This window comes from Aegilops tauschii, chromosome 5 (genome assembly GCF_002575655.3).
Source record: "Aegilops tauschii subsp. strangulata cultivar AL8/78 chromosome 5, Aet v6.0, whole genome shotgun sequence".
Taxonomy (NCBI): Eukaryota; Viridiplantae; Streptophyta; class Magnoliopsida; order Poales; family Poaceae; genus Aegilops; species Aegilops tauschii.
In genome coordinates this window covers 267,069,210-267,091,069 of record NC_053039.3, presented here as the reverse complement: position 1 = coordinate 267,091,069, position 21,860 = coordinate 267,069,210, and positions in this window count along the sequence as shown.

Below are 21,860 nucleotides of genomic sequence, written 5' to 3'. Positions count from 1 at the left end.
TTCGGGGAACAATGCACTTTCACATATGTACTTGTGTGTACATGTGTAAAATTAATGCATCTCTTCTTGAAAAAAGAGCTCCTTTTGATGCAAGAATTGTCTCCTTCGTATCATGCATAAGATAATCCGAAAAGAAATGCACGATTTAGGATCAAAATATTAGGTTACATTATCAAAAAGTGTTCCATCTTCATACAAAAGTAGTGGATTTGTCTTAATGAAAAGTTCAAGAAGATGCTAATGGTAATAAAGAAGAGTGTTTACGCCAAAAAAATCATATTCTGATACATAGAGTTATATAGGAAGCGAGATAGTATTTTATTTTATTTTATTTTTTAAAGTAAAACTAAATTACATTGTAAATGCTAATATGAGGTTCCTCTGTCTCTTAACACCAGATCAACCTCAGGAGACAAAGGCAACCGATGAAAAACGGTTGAGGGAGGGAGTTTTCGGCAGCAAGATCTCGGCGGAAAGTTAGTAGGAAAAAGCTGCCTCCCTAGAAGTCACAAAATTTGCATATTTTGCCGATTAAGACCAGTACGTGTATTGTTCCCCAAAAAATAAAGAAAACGATATAAATCTGACATCAGGTTTTTAGGCATGGCAAATCTGACTTTTTCATGTCAATTTATATTGGCGCGATTGTGATGCCCCTGATTCAATCGTACACTAATCATACACGCAAATGTGTACGATCAACATCAGGGCTCACGGGAAGATATCACAACACAACACTAGACACAAATTAAAATAATACAAGTTTTATATTACAAGCCAGGGGCCTCGAGGGCTCGAATACATAAGCTCGAAAACACAAGAGTCAGCGGAAGCAACAATATCTGAGTACAGACATGAGTTAGACAAGTTTGCTTTAAGAAGGCTAGCACAAAAGCAACAATGATCTAAAATGCAAGGCCTCCTACCTGGGAGCCTCCTAACTACTCCTGGTCGTCGGCGGTCTCCACGTAGTAGTAGGCATCAGCGGTGGCATCTGACTCCTGGGCTCCGATATCTGGTTGCATCACCCGAAAAGAAGAAGAAAGGGGCAAAGGGGGAGCAACGCAACCGTGAGTACTCATCCAAAGTACTCGCAAGCAAGGATCTACACTACATATGCAACATTATCAAATGAAGGTTGTATATGTGGACTGGGCTGCAGAAATGCCAGAATAGAGAGAAGGCCTAGTCCTATCGAAGACTAGCATCTTCTGGAAACCACCATCTTGCAGCAACAGGAGGGAGTAGAGTAGCATAAAGTAAAGTAGTAGTAGTGTTATCAACCTCGGCCAGAGATCCTTTCTCGAGTCCCTACGAGAAAGCAATCCCAGAGCCATACTATCCAGTTATCATCACAATCCATTTCTCATCACAAGTATCCAGTTCTAGTTGTATCGATTGGGATACAACTCCAAGTGTCCGTTACCGTAGGACAGGCTATCGATAGATGTTTTCTTCCCTGCAGGGGTGCACCAACTTACCCACCACGCTCGATTAACTCCGGCCGGACACACTTTCCTGGGTCATGCCCGGCCTCGGCCAAACAATACGCCGCAACCCGACCTAGGCTTAATAGAGAGGTCAGCACGCCGGACTAAACCTATGCCCCCAGGGGTCATGGGCAATCGCCCCGGGAACTCCTGCACGTTGTGAACGTGGCCGGTGAGCAGACCTAGCTACCTCCTTAAAAAAGGCAGGTGCTTACCAGTCCAACCTGGCGCGCGCCGCTCAGTCGCTGACGTCTATTAAACTTCGGCCGATGCATACGACGCAGAACGCCCATACTATGCCCACGTGATGGTTAGTGCTATCAGGCCAGAGGCCCCTCGGATCAAATATCCAAATCGTAGTGGATTAGGAACGCGCGGTAACAAGCAGAGACTCACGAAAGATGTGACCCCGTTGCCCCGTCTCGAGGACTTGCGGCAAGGGCTAGGAATGCCCGGCCACGCCTCGTAATTATCTCGCGGGCACCCTCCAGATCAACCCGTCTCCACATCACTTGCAATTAAGCTCGCACGGGTACCCCTCAGGGTCGACCCGTCTTTAGTAACATAGTTCAGTGTAAAGTCATAGTAACTGTGTGTCCAAACATCAAGGGGAAACCCCGAGGAATCACCCCCGGTGAATTCCACTCGATGTAATCATCAAGGTGAACGTAAGAGGAACCACCCCCGAGGTTCACACTTGAGGGGTTGCACGACAGAGTCGTATCGGAAGTGGTTAAGGCGGAATCACCCCCGATGACCACGACCGAATAGCTACACTACAGGGTTAACATCAGAAGTGTTGTAGAGGTCTCACCCTCGGCACTCGATAGTAGCCCAATAGTGTCGAGCAACTAAGGGGAAAGTGATGTGCGGTGCCGGGGCCTGGTCTTCGATCCCGTTGATCGGGTCTTCAATGATGAAGCAGGGGCAACAAGGACAAGGTGGGGGTCACTGATGAAGCAGTTTAGGCTAAGCATGTAGGTAACAATGAGCAGGTTACAAAAGCAGGCTATGCATCAGAATAGGAGCAAACAATAACAGTAGCAAAATCTAATGCAAGCATGAGAGAATGGAATGGGCGATATTGGGATGATCAAAGGGGGGGCTTGCCTGGTTGCTCTAGCAAGGAGGGGTCGTCGTCGACATAGTCGATCACAGGGGCAGCATCGGTCTCGGGGTCTACCGAAGAGAAGAGGGGGAAGAAACAGTAAATATAAAGCAAGCATAGCATCACAAAGCATAACATGGCAATATGTTGTGCCGGGTGTGACCTAACGTATGGCTACACGATAAAGGTGAAGGGGGAATTCAACCGGGAAGGTATTCCTGGTTCCGGACCTGTGTCAGACAGATGACCGGAGGGGGAATGTTCCATGTTCAGCATGCTAGGGGCATGTGACAGATGAACGAACCGCGTAATCGGAAACGTTGGATTTTTCTGAGCAACTTTCATGTAGAAAACATTTTTATCGGAGCTACGGTTCAATTTCAATGAATTTCTAAAGGTTTAAACATTTTCTGGAATTAAATAAATTAACAGAAGGGTTTATTGCGTCAGCATGATGTCATAGTGACATCAGCAGTCAGCGGGGCGGCTGACCAGGTCAAACTTGGCCTATGGGTCCAGTGGGACCCACATGTCAGCCTCTGTTAGTCTAATAGTGTATTAAACCAACTAATCTAGGTTAATTAGCTAAACTAATCAGTTTTAATTATTAAAACATTTTAATTAGAGGAATAAGCGGTGGGGCCCGCACGTCAGTGGCTGGGGCCTGCCCAGTCAGCAGGGTTGACTGGTCAACCCAGTCAACTAGGGTCCCTGGGCCCCTGGGTCAGTGACCCAGTGGGCGGCCACGTGGCGCCAGGTCAACGCCGTCGCCGGAGTAACCCCGGCGACCACGTTTTGCGGCAACGTGCGTCGGGAGGTGGTCGGGTTTCGGCTACGGTGGCTCGTTTCGAGCGCGGGAGGTGGCGTTCGAACGAGTGCGGTGAGCCGCATCTAGTGGTTCCGGTGGCGTGGCCGAAGGTGGCCGAAAGTAACAGCGGCGAGCACATCGGCGGACGGCCGGAGTCAGGCATGAGAGAAAACGGTGGTACGGTGCATGGTTTTACGCGCGGTTGGGTGCGTTCGAAAGCAGGGGCTCGGGCGCACCCATTCGTGGCCTCAGCCGGGGCTGGGACGGACAGTGTCGACGACGGCGTCAACCGCGGCGGACGCCGGAGTTCGGTCGAGCTCGGGAACGGCGTTGCAGAGGGCAAAACGACCAGTGTTCGGCACCTACGGCACCTACGCGAGCTCACCAAGCGAATGGAGGCACGCACGGGACTACTGGTCCACCGGAGCCTCGCCGGAGATGAGCGCGTGCGGCGGAGCATTTCGGCCGACGGCGGATCGGTTGCTAGAGCTCGCTAACGATCGCGTGGAGTGAGGGGAAGGAGAGTGATGCTCACAAGGGGCCTGCAGATGTGCTCAGTGGGCTCGGGGGAGGCGCGAGGTGGCCGAATTCGACGCCGGCGTTCGTCGGAGCAGAGGAGGAAGGAGAGGTTGTCGCGCTTGCTGTGGGGGCTCCTGGCTTGGTCCGGTGGTCGAGGAAGACTTCACGGGGCACGACGCCGCTCGGGGACTCGTCGGAGAGAGACGGGGACAGCGGTGGCCGCAGTCAGCACGGTGGACGGCGCAGGGCGCGTCGGCGAGGCGGATCTGGAGGAGGGGGAGCGAGTGTGCGAGGGGATATGGACTGGAGCGAGTGGGGGGAGGCAGGGCAAGTGGGAGGCGAGGGGGCCGAGGCGTAGGGGCGGTGGAGGCCTTATCCTCTTGTCGGGTGTCGCCGGCGAGGTGGTTGGATGGCGACCGCGCCCGCGGTCGCTCGAACAGGAAGGCGACGGGGGGAGCGTGGGAGGCTGGGCTGGCTCGGGTGGGTTAGGTGGGCCGGCCCAGGTGGGTTCGGTCCAGGGAGGGGGTTGCTCTCTCTCTCTCTCTCTCTCTCTCTCTTCTGCTTTACCTTTTCTTTTTCTTTAATTACCAGAGAAGGAAAATGATTTATCTGGGGACCCTAATGATTTAGGAAAAATGTGGAACTAGATCATAAAAGTCCAATGCATTTTTAGGCACTGCCACAATTATTTTTGGGAGAGGTTTATATTCATTTGGAATTTTCATAAATGAATTTGCATTTTTAAATTGCTGGAATGGCACTGTTATACATGTTAGTGTCCATTTTAGCATAGGAGTGATGTTGTTTTTATTTACATCAAATTGTATTGGAATATTTGCTAAATGATGAACATTTTTCCAGCAACTTTTGTGCAACTTCAAATTTCACTTATGATTTGAATTTGAATTCAGATGGGAGTTGAAAAGAGATATCGAACAAAGGTGATTAAGCATTCTTTAGCCAAATGATTAGGCTTAATCACAGTGGGTTACTGTTGCATGACACTGGGGGTGTTACAAATCTCCTCCACTACAAGAAATCTCGTCCCGAGATTTAAGTGGGGAAGTAAAGAGTAACTTCGGGAGAACTGACCCTTTTAGGGTTAATTATCTAGTGAACAATTCAGGGAATGTGGCAGAAGTATCTCTCGAGTTGAAACTTAAGAAAACACCGAGAGCAAAATATGAAGGTACAATAGGGAGTTTCAAGCAAATGGACAAACGATCGATACCTGAACAGAGTGTGAGAAGGGGGTTCAGAGCATCGGGAATAGATCATCTCTCGGACGGTGGCTCGTGACAACACACAAAGCCAAGAGAAAATGATACTTCGGAATAAAGGATATACATGAGAGTCAGGTTCCAATCCTGTGGAACTTTGGGTTATGAGCCCACCATGTGGGTTAAAAGTAAAAAGGGGGCCGATAGCAAGGCATGTCAGATGATAGACTGTTAGTTATGTTGTCAACAATGTTGGTACCAAGGGCGAGGGACCGAGAGAACTATTTTCCTGCTCGTTGAATGAGGCGGACCTATAGGCAAAGTTCTCGTACATCGGTGGTTACCGAAATGTCATCAACATTAGTAACAGGGCCGTACTAACCGAATTGTACCTCGAGGTGTTTTTATAAGCAGGGAATTATTTCTGCTTATATCATATAGATCAAAAGAAAGACTAACAAACCGATGGAAAGGGAAAATGTGATCATCGGGATTAATCAGACCAAAGGAAAGGAAAAATGTGTTTGCACACAACAATTGAGGGTATATCCTTCCAAAGGAAAGGCGGAGCATGATATACATGATAGGACAACAAGTTCAAAAGCATTTAGATACAGGGGGCGAGGGAAGAATCAAGATATTACCCATACAACGGTGTTTGGATAATAGATCAAGAAACATTCGACAATGTGCTTCCAATGTTCTTGTTGATATTCGGAATACCTCAGTCATGCTTCGAGGTAGCATTAACATGGTGTTACAAGTAGGGGTTGGAGTTGAAGATCACAAGAAATACTCAAGGAACAATTAAAGGAATAGCAAGGAGTCCAAGGTATAACCAAGACATGATCAAACATGTGTTGGAAAGAAGACAAGGGGGGTTGTCGATGATAACCCAAATCATCGAAGGTCAAGGATGGTATTTCTCATCACGAATTCGATTGATATGATGGAAGAGCTCGGAATGTTGATGATGATCACGACACATTTGTCGAGAGATTTCATAATGTAATCGATCAGTGATGACATCAAGTCAAAGGAATGATGAAGCGAAATGTTATTGGAACCACGAGTATGAAACAAACTCAAATTCAAGCTTGCTGTTCAAGGAGAAAAGATATGACAAGGAAGATGGACGCAGGCTTAGCTCATCGTCAAGAATTGTGCTCCGGGAAGAAGGACCAGTTAGCACAATTAAATTTCAGCACGATAATGATATAGCCGATCAGGCTAGGAATGACTTGAAGGATTATTTAACTTGTAAGCAAAGAAAATTACTTAAGAGTTATTGATTCGGAGTGCGGGATCAATTCACTTATTGGTGTCCTCGAGTGATTAATAACTCAGATCCCGGGGGAAATCTGAAATCGGTGAGAAGCAATACTAGATGAAGACTCATAGGAAGCAACACAGTTCTTTGATATTCTCGAGGTATCGGAGGGTAATACTCGAAGGAAGATCAAAATAGAGGTTGCAGAGATGCATTGATCTGCAGAAGACAAGTGCTTTAACTTGTCTGGGAAATGGAATAAAAGGGGGAACAATCATGGTCAGAACCACGGTTGCAAAGGACCAAACATAGATACCGTATGAACTTATAATAAGGGGATTATTATATCACAAGAAGCTTCCATGATAAGATCCACATTAGGTCCATGGGCATGAACACAAAGTTCAAGGTCGACTCCCACTTCTCCAATGTATAACCTTTCATTCACTTCTCGCGTTCAATGAAGTTGTAGTGTTGAAATGTTATCTGGCAAAACACCAGAAGAGTATGACTCGTGAAAACTCTCGGGTTCACATGGATTAAGGAAGGCATAGGTTCAACCCATAGGGGCATCTTGGGAACATATACCACAAACTCCACGAGTAAAATAACACAAGCTCGAAGGCAAAGCATGGTTGAGAAGGCAGAGGATACAATTTACCAATGGCATTATGTATCGGAGGAGAATTCACAAGGTGATAGAATATGAAGGACACTGTCGGATAACAACCCAGCAATGGATCTGGCGGTTGATGTGAGTATCGGTAATCAATTAGATGAAGAAGGGGATGCAAAGGCATCGGCTTATAGAAACGTCTGAATGATTCGATGCTTGGGTACAAAGGAATTATGATTTCAAGACGAAGGATCAGAAGCAGAGCCTCTGATCAAAAGATGAGTAAGTAGAATAGACTTAGAGGTGTACCCGATCAAATCTGGATTGGGCAAGAACCAGCTCATATCTGGAAGGGTGTTTGAGCCGGAAAGAAAATTTCCAAGGATTAGTTGATGATTGCGAGTATTCTCACACATGCTGAATCCATAGGAACAGAATTACAATCACAAAGAATTTTAAAGAATATTGCTAGACATATGGAATTAATCCTAATGCAAGCAGGCAAGGAGAATCAAGAGCAATAGGCTGCAGAGGATTTTGAAAGATCAGATAGCCTTTTCAGGTATTTTGGAAAGCAAATGAACAACTGGGGATGAATGAACCCCGGTTAAGTGAATTATCCGCAGTTCGAAAAGAAGCTGCAAAGCAGAAGGCACAAAGGATTCTCGGAACAACGGAGAGTACTAGTGGTATCTTGTAATAACAGGAGCAACTAGGGATGAAGGTACAAGCGGCAAGGATGTTATTTAGGGGGATTATCGGTGGTCAGGAACTGCAAGGCAGTTGGCACGGGGTCTCGAGAAACATCGAGGAGTATCCGCAGAATCTTCTGGCGAAGCAAGCGATCATCGATAATGTCGGGGCTCTCTGGGAGGAAGTGGGTACGAGAACCTAATGTCAGAGTTAGTAAAATGTTTAACCCGAATAGACGAGAGATCAGAGTCCCAGAGTATAGACGAGGAATAAAAGATCCTAATACCACCCAAATGGCGACGTGGGCCCGTAAGACACACAACCATGTTAGTAAAGGTTTTTGTAGTGACTAGACTCGACTTCGGCCAAGGAGTTGGAAAGGGGGCTACCTACAGGCAGTTGGCTCTGATACCATTTGTGACGCCCCCGATTCAATCGTACACTAATCATACACACAAATGTGTACGATCAAGATCAGGGACTCATGGGAAGATATCACAACACAACTCTAGACACAAATTAAAATAATACAAGCTTTATATTACAAGCTAGGGGCCTTGAGGGCTCGAATACATAAGATCCAAAACACAAGAGTCAGCGGAAGCAACAATATCTGAGTACAGACATGAGTTAGATAAGTTTGCTTTAAGAAGGCTAGCACAAAAGCAACAATGATCGAAAAGGCAAGGCCTCCTGCCTGGGAGCCTCCTAACTACTCCTGGTTGTCGGCGGTATCCACGTAGTAGCAGGCATCGGCGGTGGCATCTGGCTCCTGGGCTCCGATATCTAGTTGCATCAACCGGAAAGAAGAAGAAAGAGGCAAAGGGGGAGCAAAACAACCGTGAGTACTCATCCAAAGTACTCGCAAGCAAGGATCTACACTACATATGCAACATTACCAAAGGAAGGCTGTATATGTGGACTGGGCTGCAGAAATGCCAGAATAGAGAGAAGACCTAGTTGTTGGGGAACGTAGTAATTTCAAAAAAATTCCTCCGCACACGCAAGATCATGGTGATGCATAGCAACGAGAGGGGAGAGTGTTGTCCACGTACCCTCGTAGACCGAAAGCGGAAGCGTTAACACAACGCGGTTGATGTAGTCGTACGTCTTCATCATCCGACCGATCAAGTACCGAACGCACGGTACCTCCGAGTTCAGCACACGTTCAGCTCGATGACGTCCCTCGAACTCCGATCCAGCCGAGTGTTGAGGGAGAGTTTCGTCAGCACGACGGCGTGGTGACAATGATGATGTTCTACCGACGCAGGGCTTTGCCTAAGCACCGCTACGATATTATCGAGGTGTAATATGGTGGAGGGGGGCACCGCACACGGCTAAGAGATCAATAGATCAATTGTTGTGTCTATGGGGTGCCCCCTGCCCCCGTATATAAAGGAGCAAAGGGGGGAGGTGCGGCCAGCCTTGGGGCGCGCCAGGAGGAGTCCTACTCCCATCGGGAGTAGGACTCCCCCCTTTTCCTAGTTGGATTAGGACTTGGGAGGGGGGAACGAGAATGGGGAGAAGAAGGAAGGGGGCGCCGCCCCTTCTCCTTGTCCTATTCGGACTAGGGGGAGGGGCGTGCGGCCCAGCCCTAGCTGCCTCTCCTCTCTTCCACCTAGGCCCACTAAGGCCCATTATGTTGCCGGGGGGTTCCGGTAACCTCCCGGTACTCCGGTAAAATCCCGATTTCACCCGGAACACTTCCGATATCCAAATATAGGCTTCCAATATATCAATATTTATGTCTCGACCATTTCGAGACTCCTCATCATGTCCGTGGTCACATCTGGGACTCCGAACAACCTTTGGTACATCAAAACACATAAACTCATAATATAACCGTCATCGAACTTTAAGCGTGCGGACCCTACGGGTTCGAGAACAATGTAGACATGACCGAGACACGTCTCCGGTCAATAACCAATAGCGGAACCTGGATGCTCATATTGGCTCCCACATATTCTACGAAGATCTTTATCGGTCAGACCGCATAACAACATACGTTGTTCCCTTTGTCATCGGTATGTTACTTGCCCGAGATTCGATCGTCGGTATCTTAATACCTAGTTCAATCTCGTTACCGGCAAGTCTCTTTACTTGTTCCGTAATACATCATCTCGCAACAAACTCATTAGTTGCAATGCTTGCAAGGCTTAAGTGATGTGCATTACCGAGAGGACCCAAAGATACCTCTCCGACAATCAGAGTGACAAATCCTAATCTCGAAATACGCCAACCCAACAAGTACCTTCGGAGACACCTGTAGAGTACCTTTATAATCACCCAGTTACGTTGTGACGTTTGGTAGCACACAAAGTGTTCCTCTGGTAAATGGGAGTTGCATAATCTCATAGTCATAGGAACATGTATAAGTCATGAAGAAAGCAATAGCAACATACTAAACGATCGAGTGCTAAGCTAACGGAATGGGTCAAGTCAATCACATCATTCTCCTAATGATGTGATCCCGTTAATCAAATGACAACTCATGTCTATGGCTAGGAAACATAACCATCTTTGATCAACGAGCTAGTCAAGTAGAGGCATACTAGTGACACTATGTTTGTCTATGTATTCACACATGTATTATGTTTCCGGTTAATACAATTCTAGCATGAATAATAAACATTTATCATGATATAAGGAAATAAATAATAACTTTATTATTGCCTCTAGGGCATATTTCCTTCAGTCTCCCACTTGCACTAGAGTCAATAATCTAGATCACATCGCCATGTGATTTAACATCAATAGTTCACATCACCATGTGATTAACACCCATAGTTCACATCGTCATGTGACCAACACCCAAAGGTTTACTAGAGTCAATAATCTAGTTCACATCGCTATGTGATTAACACCCAAAGAGTACTAAGGTGTGATCATGTTTTGCTTGTGAGATAATTTTAGTCAACGGGTCTGTCACATTCAGATCCGTAAGTATTTTGCAAATTTATATGTCTACAATGCTCTGCACGGAGCTACTCTAGCTAATTGCTCCCACTTTCAATATGTATCTAGACCGAGACTTAGAGTCATCTAGATTAGTGTAAAAACTTGCATCGACGTAACCCTTTACGATGAACCTTTTGTCTCTTGCATAATCGAGAAACATATCCTTATTCCACTAAGGATAATTTTGACCGATGTCCAGTGATCTACTCCTAGATCACTATTGTACTCCCTTGCCAAAATCAGTGTAGGGTATACAATAGATCTGGTACACAGCATGGCATACTTTATAGAACCTATGGCCAAGGCATAGGGAATGACTTTCATTCTCTTTCTATCTTCTGCCGTGGTCGGGCTTTGAGTCTTACTCAATTTCACACCTTGTAACACAGGCAAGAACTCTTTCTTTGACTGTTCCATTTTGAACTACTTCAAAATCTTGTCAAGGTATGTACTCATTGAAAAACTTATCAAGCGTCTTGATCTATCTCTATAGATCTTGATGCTCAATATGTAAGCAGCTTCACCGAGGTCTTTCTTTGAAAAACTCCTTTCAAACACTCCTTTATGCTTTGCAGAATAATTCTACATTATTTCCGATCAACAATATGTCATTCACATATACTTATCAGAAATGCTGTAGTGCTCCCACTCACTTTCTTGTAAATACAGGCTTCACCGCAAGTCTGTATAAAACTATATCCTTTGATCAACTTATCAAAGCGTATATTCCAACTCCGAGATGCTTGCACCAGTCCATAGATGGATCGCTGGAGCTTGCATATTTTGTTAGCACCTTTAGGATTGACAAAACCTTCTGGTTGCATCATATACAACTCTTCTTTAATAAATCCATTAAGGAATGCAGTTATGTTTATCCATTTGCCAGATTTCATAAAATGCGGCAATTGCTAACATGATTCGGACAGACTTAAGCATAGATACGAGTGAGAAACTCTCATCGTAGTCAACACCTTAAACTTGTCAAAAACCTTTTGCGACAATTCTAGCTTTGTAGATAGTAACACTACTATCAGCGTCCGTCTTCCTCTTGAAGATCCATTTAATCTCAATGGCTCGCCGATCATTGGGCAAGTCAATCAAAGTCCATGCTTTGTTCTCATACATGGATCTCATCTCAGATTTCATGGCCTCAAGCCATTTTGCGGAATCTGGGCTCACCATCGCTTCTTCATAGTTCATAGGTTCGTCATGGTCTAGTAACATAACCTCCAGAACAGGATTACCGTACCACTCTGGTGCGGATCTCACTCTGGTTGACCTACGAGGTTCGGTAGTAACTTGATCCGAAGCTTCATGATCATCATCATTAACTTCCTCACTAATTGGTGTAAGCATCACTGGAACTGATTTCAGTGATGAACTACTTTCCAATTCGGGAGCAGGTACAATTACCTCATCAAGTTCTACTTTCCTCCCACTCACTTGTTTCGAGAGAAACTCCTTCTCTAGAAAGGATCCATACTTAGCAACGAATGTCTTGCCTTCGGATCTGTGATAGAAGGTGTACCCAACTGTCTCCTTTGGGTATCCTATGAAGACACATTTCTCCGATTTGGGTTTGAGCTTATTAGGATGAAACTTTTTCACATAAGCATCGCAACCCCAAACTTTATGAAACAACAACTTTGGTTTCTTGCCAAACCACAGTTCATAAGATGTCATCTCAACGGATTTAGATGGTACCCTATTTAACGTGAATGCAGTTGTCTCTAATGCATAACCCCAAAACGATAGTGGTAGATCGATAAGAGACATCATATATCGCACCATATCTAATAAAGTACGGTTACAATGTTCGGACACACCATTACACTGTGGTGTTCCAGGTGGCGTGAGTAGTGAAACTATTTCACATTGTTTTAACTGAAGGCCAAACTCGTAACTCAAATACTCTTCTCCACGATCAGATCGTAGAAACTTTATTTTCTTGTTACGATGATTTTCCACTTCACTCTGAAATTATATGAACTTTTCAAATGTTTCAGACTTCTGTTTCATTAAGTAGATATACCCATATCTGCTCAAATCATCTGTGAAGGTCGGAAAATAACGATACCCATCGCGAGCCTCAACACTCATCGGATCGCATACATCAGTATGTATTATTTCCAATAAGTCAGTTGCTCGCTCCATTGTTCCGGAGAACGGAGTCTTAGTCATCTTGCCCATAAGGCATGGTTCGCAAGCATCAAGTGATTCATAATCAAGTGATTCCAAAGCCCATCAGCATGGAGTTTCTTCATGCGCTTTACACCAATATGACCTAAACGGCAATGCCACAAATAAGTTGCACTATCATTATTAACTTTGCATCTTTTGGCTTCAATATTATGAATATGTGTATCACTACGATCGAGATCCAATGAACCATTTTCATTGGGTGTGTAACCATATAAGGTTTTATTCATGTAAACAGAACAACAATTATTCTCTAACTTCAATGAATAACCATATTGCAATAAACATGATCAAATCATATTCATGCTCAACACAAACACCAAATAACACTAATTTAGGTTCAACACTAATCCCGAAAGTATAGGGAGTGTGCGATGATGATCATATCAATCTTGGAACCACTTCCAATACACATCGTCACTTCATCCTTAACTAGTTTCTGTTCATTATGCAACTCCCATTTCGAGTTACTACTCTTTAGCAACTGAACCAGTATCAAATACCAAGGGGTTGCTACGAACACTAGTAAAATACACATCAATAATTTGTATATCAAATATTCCTTTGTTCACTTTGCCATCCTTCTTATCAACCAAATACTTGGGGCAGTTTCGCTTCCAGTGACCAGTCCCTTTGCAGTAGAAGCACTTAGTCTCAGGCTTAGGTCCAGACTTGGGCTTCTTCACTTGAGCAGCAACTTGCTTGCCGTTCTTCTTGAAGTTCCCCTTCTATCCCTTTGCCCTTTTCTTAAAACTAGTGGTCTTGTTAACCATCGACACTTGATGCTCTTTCTTGATTTCTACCTTCGTCGATTTCAGCATCGCGAAGAGCTCGGGAATTACTTTCGTCATCCCTTGCATACTATAGTTCATCACGAAGTTCTACTAACTTGGTGATGGTGACTAGAGAATTCTGTCAATCACTATTTTATCTGGAAGATTAACTCCCACTTGATTCAAGCGATTGTAGTACCCAGACAATCTGAGCACATGCTCACTGCTTGAGCTATTCTCCTCCATCTTTTAGCTATAGAACTTGTTGGAGACTTCATATCTCTCAACTCGGGTATTTGCTTGAAATATTAACTTCAACTCCTGGAACATCTCATATGGTCCATGACGTTCAAAACGTCTTTGAAGTCCCGATTCTAAGCCGTTTAAGCATGGTGCACTAAACTATCAAGTAGTCATCATATTGAGCTAGCCAAACGTTCATAACGTCTGCATCTGCTCCTGCAATAGGTCTGTCACCTAGCGGTGCATCAAGGAAATAATTCTTCTGTGCAGCAATGAGGATAATCCTCAGATCACGGATCCAATCCGCATCATTGCTACTAACATCTTTCAACATAATTTTTCTCTAGGAACATATCAAAATAAACATAGGGAAGCAACAACGCGAGCTATTGATCTACAACATAATTTGCAAAATACTATCAGGACTAAGTTCATGATAAATTTAAGTTCAATTAATCATATTACTTAAGAACTCCCACTTAGATAGACATCTCTCTAATCTTCTAAGTGATCACGTGATCCATATCAACTAAACCATGTCCGATCATCACGTGAGATGGAGTAGTTTCAATGGTGAACATCACTATGTTGATCATATCTACTATATGATTCACGCTCGACCTTTCGGTCTCCGTGTTCCGAGTCCATATCTGTTATATGCTAGGCTCGTCAAGCTTAACCTAAGTATTCCGCGTGTGCGACTGTTTTGCACCCGTTGTATTTGAACGTAGAACCTATCACACCCGATCATCACGTGGTGTCTCAGCACGAAGAACTTTCGCAACGGTGCATACATAGGGAGAACACTTATACTTTGATAATTTAGTGAGGGATCATCTTATAATGCTACCGTCAATCAAAGCAAGATAAGATGCATAAAAGATAAACATCACATGCAATCAATATAAGTGATATGATATGGCCATCATCATCTTGTGCTTGTGATCTCCATCTCCGAAGCACCGTCATGATCACCATTGTCACCGGCGCGACACCTTGATCTCCATCGTAGCATCGTTGTCGTCTCGCCAATCTTATGCTTCTACGACTATCGCTACCACTTAGTGATAAAGTAAAGCATTACAAGGCGATTGCATTGCATACAATAAAGCGACAACCATATGGCTCCTGCCAGTTGCCGATAACTCGGTTACAAAACATGATAATCTCATACAATAAAATTTAGCATCATGTCTTGACCATATCACATCACAACATGCCCTACAAAAACAAGTTAGACGTCCTCTACTTTGTTGTTGCAAGTTTTACGTGGCTGCTACTGGCTTAGCAAGAACCGTTCTTACCTACGCATCAAAACCACAACGATAGTTTGTCAAGTTGGTGATGTTTTAACCTTCGCAAGGACCGGGCGTAGCCACACTCGGTTCAACTAAAGTTGGAGAAACTGACACCCGCCAGCCACCTCTGTGCAAAGCACGTCGGAAGAACCAGTCTCGCGTAAGCGTACGCGTAATGTTGGTTCGGGCCGCTTCATCCAACAATACCGTCGAACCAAAGTATGACATGCTGGTAAGCAGTATGACTTATATCGCCCACAACTCACTTGTGTTCTACTCGTGCATATAACATCTACGCATAAAAACAGGCTCGGATGCCACTGTTGGGGAACATGGTAATTTCAAAAAAATTCCTACGCACACGCAAGATCATGGTGATGCATAGCAACGATAGGGGAGAGTGTTGTCCACGTACCCTCGTAGACCGAAAGCGGAGCGTTAACACAACGCGGTTGATGTACTCGTACGTCTTCACGATCTGACCGATCAAGTACCGAACGCACGGTACCTCCGAGTTCAGCACACGTTCAGCTCGATGACGTCCCTCGAACTCCGATCCAGCCGAGTGTCGAGGGAGAGTTTCATCAGCACGACGGCGTGGGGACGATGATGATGTTCTACCGACGCAGGGCTTTGCCTAAGCACCGCTACGATATTATCGAGGTGTAATATGGTGGAGGGGGCACCGCACACGGCTAAGAGATCAATAGATCAATTGTTGTGTCTATGGGGTGCCCCCCTGCCCCCGTATATAAAGGAGCAAAGGGGGGAGGTGCGGCCAGCCTTGGGGCGCGCCAGGAGGAGTCCTACTCCCACCGGGAGTAGGACTCCCCCCCCTTTTCCTAGTTGGATTAGGACTTGGGAGGGGGAAAGAGAAGAGGGAGAAGAAGGAAGGGGGGCGCCGCCCCCTTCTCCTTGTCCTATTCGGACTAGGGGGAGGGGCGCGCGGCCCAGCCCTAGCCGCCTCTCCTCTCTTCCACCTAGGCCCACTAAGGCCCATTATGTTGCCGGGGGGTTCCGGTAACCTCCCGGTACTCCGGTAAAATCCCGATTTCACCTGGAACACTTCCGATATCCAAATACAGGCTTCCAATATATCAATATTTATGTCTCGACCATTTCGAGACTTCTCGTCATGTCCGTGATCACATCCGGGACTCCGAACAACCTTCGGTACATCAAAACACATAAACTCATAATATAACCGTCATCGAACTTTAAGCGTGCGGACCCTACGGGTTCGAGAACAATGTAGACATGACCGAGACACGTCCCCGGTCAATAACCAATAGCGGAACCTGGATGGTCATATTGGCTCCCACATATTCTACGAAGATCTTTATCGGTCAGACCGCATAACAACATACGTTGTTCCCTTTGTCATCGGTATGTTACTTGCCCGAGATTCGATCGTCGGTATCTTAATACCTAGTTCAATCTCGTTACCGGCAGGTCTCTTTACTCGTTCTGTAATACATCATCTTGCAACAAACTCATTAGTTGCAATGCTTGCAAGGCTTAAGTGATGTGCATTACCTAGAGGGCCCAGAGATACCTCTCTGACAATCGGAGTGACAAATCCTAATCTCGAAATACGCCAACCCAACAAGTACCTTCGGAGACACCTGTAGAGTACCTTTATAATCACCCAGTTACGTTGTGACGTTTGGTAGCACACAAAGTGTTCCTCCGGTAAACGGGAGTTGCATAATCTCATAGTAATAGGAACATGTATAAGTCATGAAGAAAGCAATAGCAACATACTAAACGATCGAGTGCTAAGCTAACGGAATGGGTCAAGTCAATCACATCATTCTCCTAATGATGTGATCCCGTTAATCAAATGACAACTCATGTCTATGGCTAGGAAACATAACCATCTTTGATCAACGAGCTAGTCAAGTAGAGGCATACTAGTGACACTATGTTTGTCTATGTATTCACACATGTATTATGTTTCTGGTTAATACAATTCTAGCATGAATAATAAACATTTATCATGATATAAGGAAATAAATAATAACTTTATTATTGCCTCTAGGGCATATTTCCTTCACTAGTCCTATCGAAGACTAGCATCTTCTGGAAACCACCATCTTGCAGCAACAGGAGGGAGTAGAGTAGCATAAAGTAAAGTAGTAGTAGTGTTATCAACCTCGGCCAGAGATCCTTTCTCGACTCCCTGCGAGAAAGCAATCCCAGAGCCATACTATCCAGTTATCATCACAATCCATTTCTCATCACAAGTATCCAGTTCTAGTTGTATCGATCGGGATACAACTCCAAGTGTCCGTTACCGTAGGATAGGCTATCGATAGATGTTTTCTTCCCTGCAGGGGTGCACCAACTTACCCACCACGCTCGATTAACTCCGGTCGGACACACTTTCCTGGGTCATGCCCGGCCTTGGCCAAACAATACGCCGCAACCCGACCTAGGCTTAATAGAGAGGTCAGCACGCCGGACTAAACCTATGCCCCCAGGGGTCATGGGCCATCGCCCCGGGAACTCCTGCATGTTGCGAACGCGGCCGGTGAGCAGACCTAGCTACCTCCTTAAAAAAGGCAGGTGCTTACCAGTCCAACCCGGCGCGCGCCGCTCAGTCACTGACGTCTATTAAACTTCGGCTGATGCATACTATGCCCACGTGATGGTTAGTGCTATCAGGCCAGAGGCCCCTCGGATCAAATATCCAAATCGTAGTGGATTAGGAACGCGCGGTAACAAGCAGAGACTCACGAAAGATGTGACCCCGTTGCCCCGTCTCGAGGACTTGCGGCAAGGGCTAGGAATGCCCGGCCATGCCTCGTAATTATCTCGCGGGCACCCTCCAGATCAACCCGTCTCCACATCACTCGCAATTAAGCTCGCGTGGGTACCCCTCAGGGTCGACCCGTCTTTAGTAACATGGTTTAGTGTAAAGTCATAGTAACCATAGTAATTGTGTGTCCAAACATCAAGGGGAAAACCCGAGGAATCACCCCCGGTGAATTCCACTCGATGTAATCATCAAGGTGAACGTAAGAGAAATCACCCCGAGGTTCACACTTGAGGGGTTGCACGACAGAGTCGTATCGGAAGTGGTTAAGGTGGAATCACCCCTGATGACCACGGCCGAATAGCTGCACTACAGGGTTAACATCAGAAGTGTTGTAGAGGTCTCACCCTCGGCACTCGATAGTAGCCCAATAGTGTCGAGCAACTAAGGGGAAAGTGATGTGCGGTGCCGGGGCCTGGTCTTCGATCCCGTTGATCGGGTCTTCAATGGTGAAGCAGGGGCAACAAGGACAAGGTGGGGGTCACTGATGGATCACTAACCAGCCTATACTAAGCAGTTTAGGATAAGCAGGTAGGTAACAATGAGCAGGTTACAAAAGTAGGCTATGCATCAGAATAAGAGCAAACAATAACAGTAGCAAAATCTAATGCAAGCATGAGAGAATGGAATGGGCGATATTGGGATGATCAAAGGGGGGCTTGCCTGGTTGCTCTAACAAGGAGGGGTCGTCGTCGACGTAGTCGATCACAGGGGCAGCATCGGTCTTGGGGTCTACCGAAGAGAAGAGGGGGAAGAAACAATAAATATAAAGCAAGCATAGCATCACAAAGCATAACATGGCAATATGTTATGCCGGGTGTGACCTAACGTATGGCTACACGATAAAGGTGAAAGGGGAATTCAACCGGGAAGGTATTCCCGGTTCCGGACCTGTGTCAGACAGATGACCGGAGGGGGAATGTTCCATGTTCAGCATGCTAGGGGCATGTGACAGATGAATGGACCGCGTATTCGGAAACGTTGGATTTTTCTGAGCAACTTTCATGTAGAAAACATTTTCATCAGAGCTACGGTTTAATTTCAATGAATTTCTAAAGGTTTAAACATTTTCTGGAATTAAATAAATTAACAGAAGGGTTTATTGCGTCAGCATGACGTCACAGTGACATCAGCAGTCAGCAGGGCGGCTGACCAGGTCAAACCTGGCCTATGGGTCCAGTGGGACCCACATGTCAGCCTCGGTTAGTCTAATAGTGTATTAAACCAACTAATCTAGGTTAATTAGCTACTGGACCCCACCTGTCATGGACTAATTAGCTAAACTAATCAGTTTTAATTATTAAAACATTTTAATTAGAGGAATAAGCGGTGGGGCCCACACATCGATGGCTGGGGCCTGCCCAGTCAGCAGGGTTGACTGGTCAACCCAGTCAACTAGGGTCCCTAGGCCCCCGGGTCGGTGACCCAGTGGGCGGCCACGTGGCGCCAGGTCAACGCCGTCGCCAGAGTAACCCCGGCGACCATGTTTTGCGGCAACGTGCGTCGGGAGGTGGTCGGATTTCGGCTACGGTGGCTCGTTTCGAGCGCGGGAGGTGGCGTTCGAACGAGCGCGGTGAGCCGCATCTAGTGGTGCCGGTGGCATGGCCGAAGGTGGCCGAAAGTGACAGCGGCGAGCACATCGGCGGACGGCCGGAGTCGGGCATGAGAGCAAACGATGGTACGGTGCATGGTTTTACGCGTGGTTGGGTGCGTTCGAAAGCAGGGGCTCGGGCGCACCCATCCGTGGCCTCAACCGGGGCTGGGACGGACGGTGTCAACGACGGCGTCAACCGCGGCGGACGCCGGAGTTCGGTCGAGCTCGGGAACGGTGTTGCAGAGGGCAAAACGACTGGTGTTCGGCACCTACGGCACCTACGCGAGCTCACCAAGCGAATGGAGGCACGCACGGGACTAGTGGTCCACCGGAGCCTCGCCGGAGATGAGCGCGTGAGGTGGAGCATTTCGGCCGACGGCGGATCGGTTGCTAGAGCTCGCTAACGATTGCGTGGAGTGAGGGGAAGGAGAGTGATGCTCACAAGGGGCCTGCAGATGTGCTCAGTGGGCTCGGGGGAGGCGCGAGGTGGCCGAATTCGACGCCGGCGTTCGTCGGAGCAGAGGAGGAAGGAGAGGTCGCCGCGCTCGCTATGGGGGCTCCTGGCTTGGTCCAGTGGTCGAGGAAGACTTCGCGGGGCACGACGGCGCTCGGGGACTCGTCGGAGAGCGGCGGGGACAGCGGTGGCCGCGGTCAGCACGGCGGACGGCGCAGGGCACGTCGGCGAGGCGGATCTGGAGGAGGGGGAGCGAGTGTGCGAGGGGATAGGGACTGGCACGAGTGGGGGGAGGCAAGGCAAGTGGGAGCCAAGGGGGCCGAGGCGTAGGGGCGGTGGAGGCCTTATCCTCTCGTCGGGCGTCGCCGGCGAGGTGGTTGGATGGCGACCGCGCCCGCGGTCGCTCGAACAGGAAGGCGACCGGGGGAGCGTGGGAGGCTGGGCTGGCTCGGGTGGGTTAGGTGGGCCGGCCCAGGTGAGTTCGGTCCAGGGAGGGGGTTGCTCTCTCTCTCTCTTCTGCTTTACCTTTTCTTTTTCTTTAATTACCAGAGAAGGAAAATGATTTATCTGGGGACCCTAATGATTTAGGGAAAATGTGGAACTGGATCATAAAAGTCCAATGCATTTTTAGGCACTGCCACAATTATTTTTGGGAGAGGTTTAGATTCAGTTGGAATTTTCATAAATGAATTTGCATTTTAAATTGCTGGAATGGCACTGTTATACATGTTAGTGTCCATTTTAGCATAGGAGTGATGTTGTTTTTATTTACATCAAATTGTATTGGAATATTTTCTAAATGATGAACATTTTTCCAGCAACTTTTCAACTTGAAATTTCACTTATGATTTGAATTTGAATTCAGATGGGAGTTGAAAAGAGATATTGAACAAAGGTGATTAAGCATTCTTTAGCCAAATGATTAGGCTTAATCACAGAGGGTTACTGTAGCATGACACTAGGGGTGTTACAGCGATGATGGCAATTTTAGTTTGCAAGCATGACAATTTTCTGACAAAAATGAATTGAGATGGACTTCTCACACTCGTCAACTAAACTTGCCATCTTTGGAGAACATAAATTGCCACCCGAAAAAAGGAAACATAATTTGCCATGAAACACCTTCAGTTTGTCATAGTCAAAAATCTGATAAAATCAGTTATCCAGGCTCTTCCGGTCTTCGCCATGAGTATCTTTAAATTTCCGGTATCTCTTTGTGAGGATTTATCCTAGATTATTTGGAACTTTTGGTGGGGAGATGAGGTGAATAGAAGAAAAACACAATGGCTGGCATGGGACAAACTGACAAGACCAAAAGGTGAGGGAGGTATGGGTTTTCGTGACCTTATGTTATTTAATCAAGCTCTACTGGCTAAACAAACTTGGCGGTTATTGATATTTCCCAAGTTGCTTTGTGCAAAACTGATGAAGGCAAAGTATTGCCCTCAAGGCCACCTTCTTGATACGGTTTTTTCGCAGTCTACTTCAATGACTTGGCAAGGTATTATGCATGGTCTGGATCTTCTTAAAAAAGGGGTTATTTGAAGAGTTTTTACTGATCCAGTATAAATATTTGGAAAGATAATTGGTCGTCTAGGATTTTTGGACTAAAAATTTCAGAAAAAATGAATAGAACCAGGATCAAATGGGTGTCAGAATAATTTATGAGTGGACCAAGAAGATGGGATGTGAATTTAATCACTCACTTGTTTTACCCCCATGATGTCGACGAGGTTCTAAAGGTGAGTATTCAGTCCTCTGGCAACAGTGATTTTATTGCTTGGCACTATGAAAAGAAT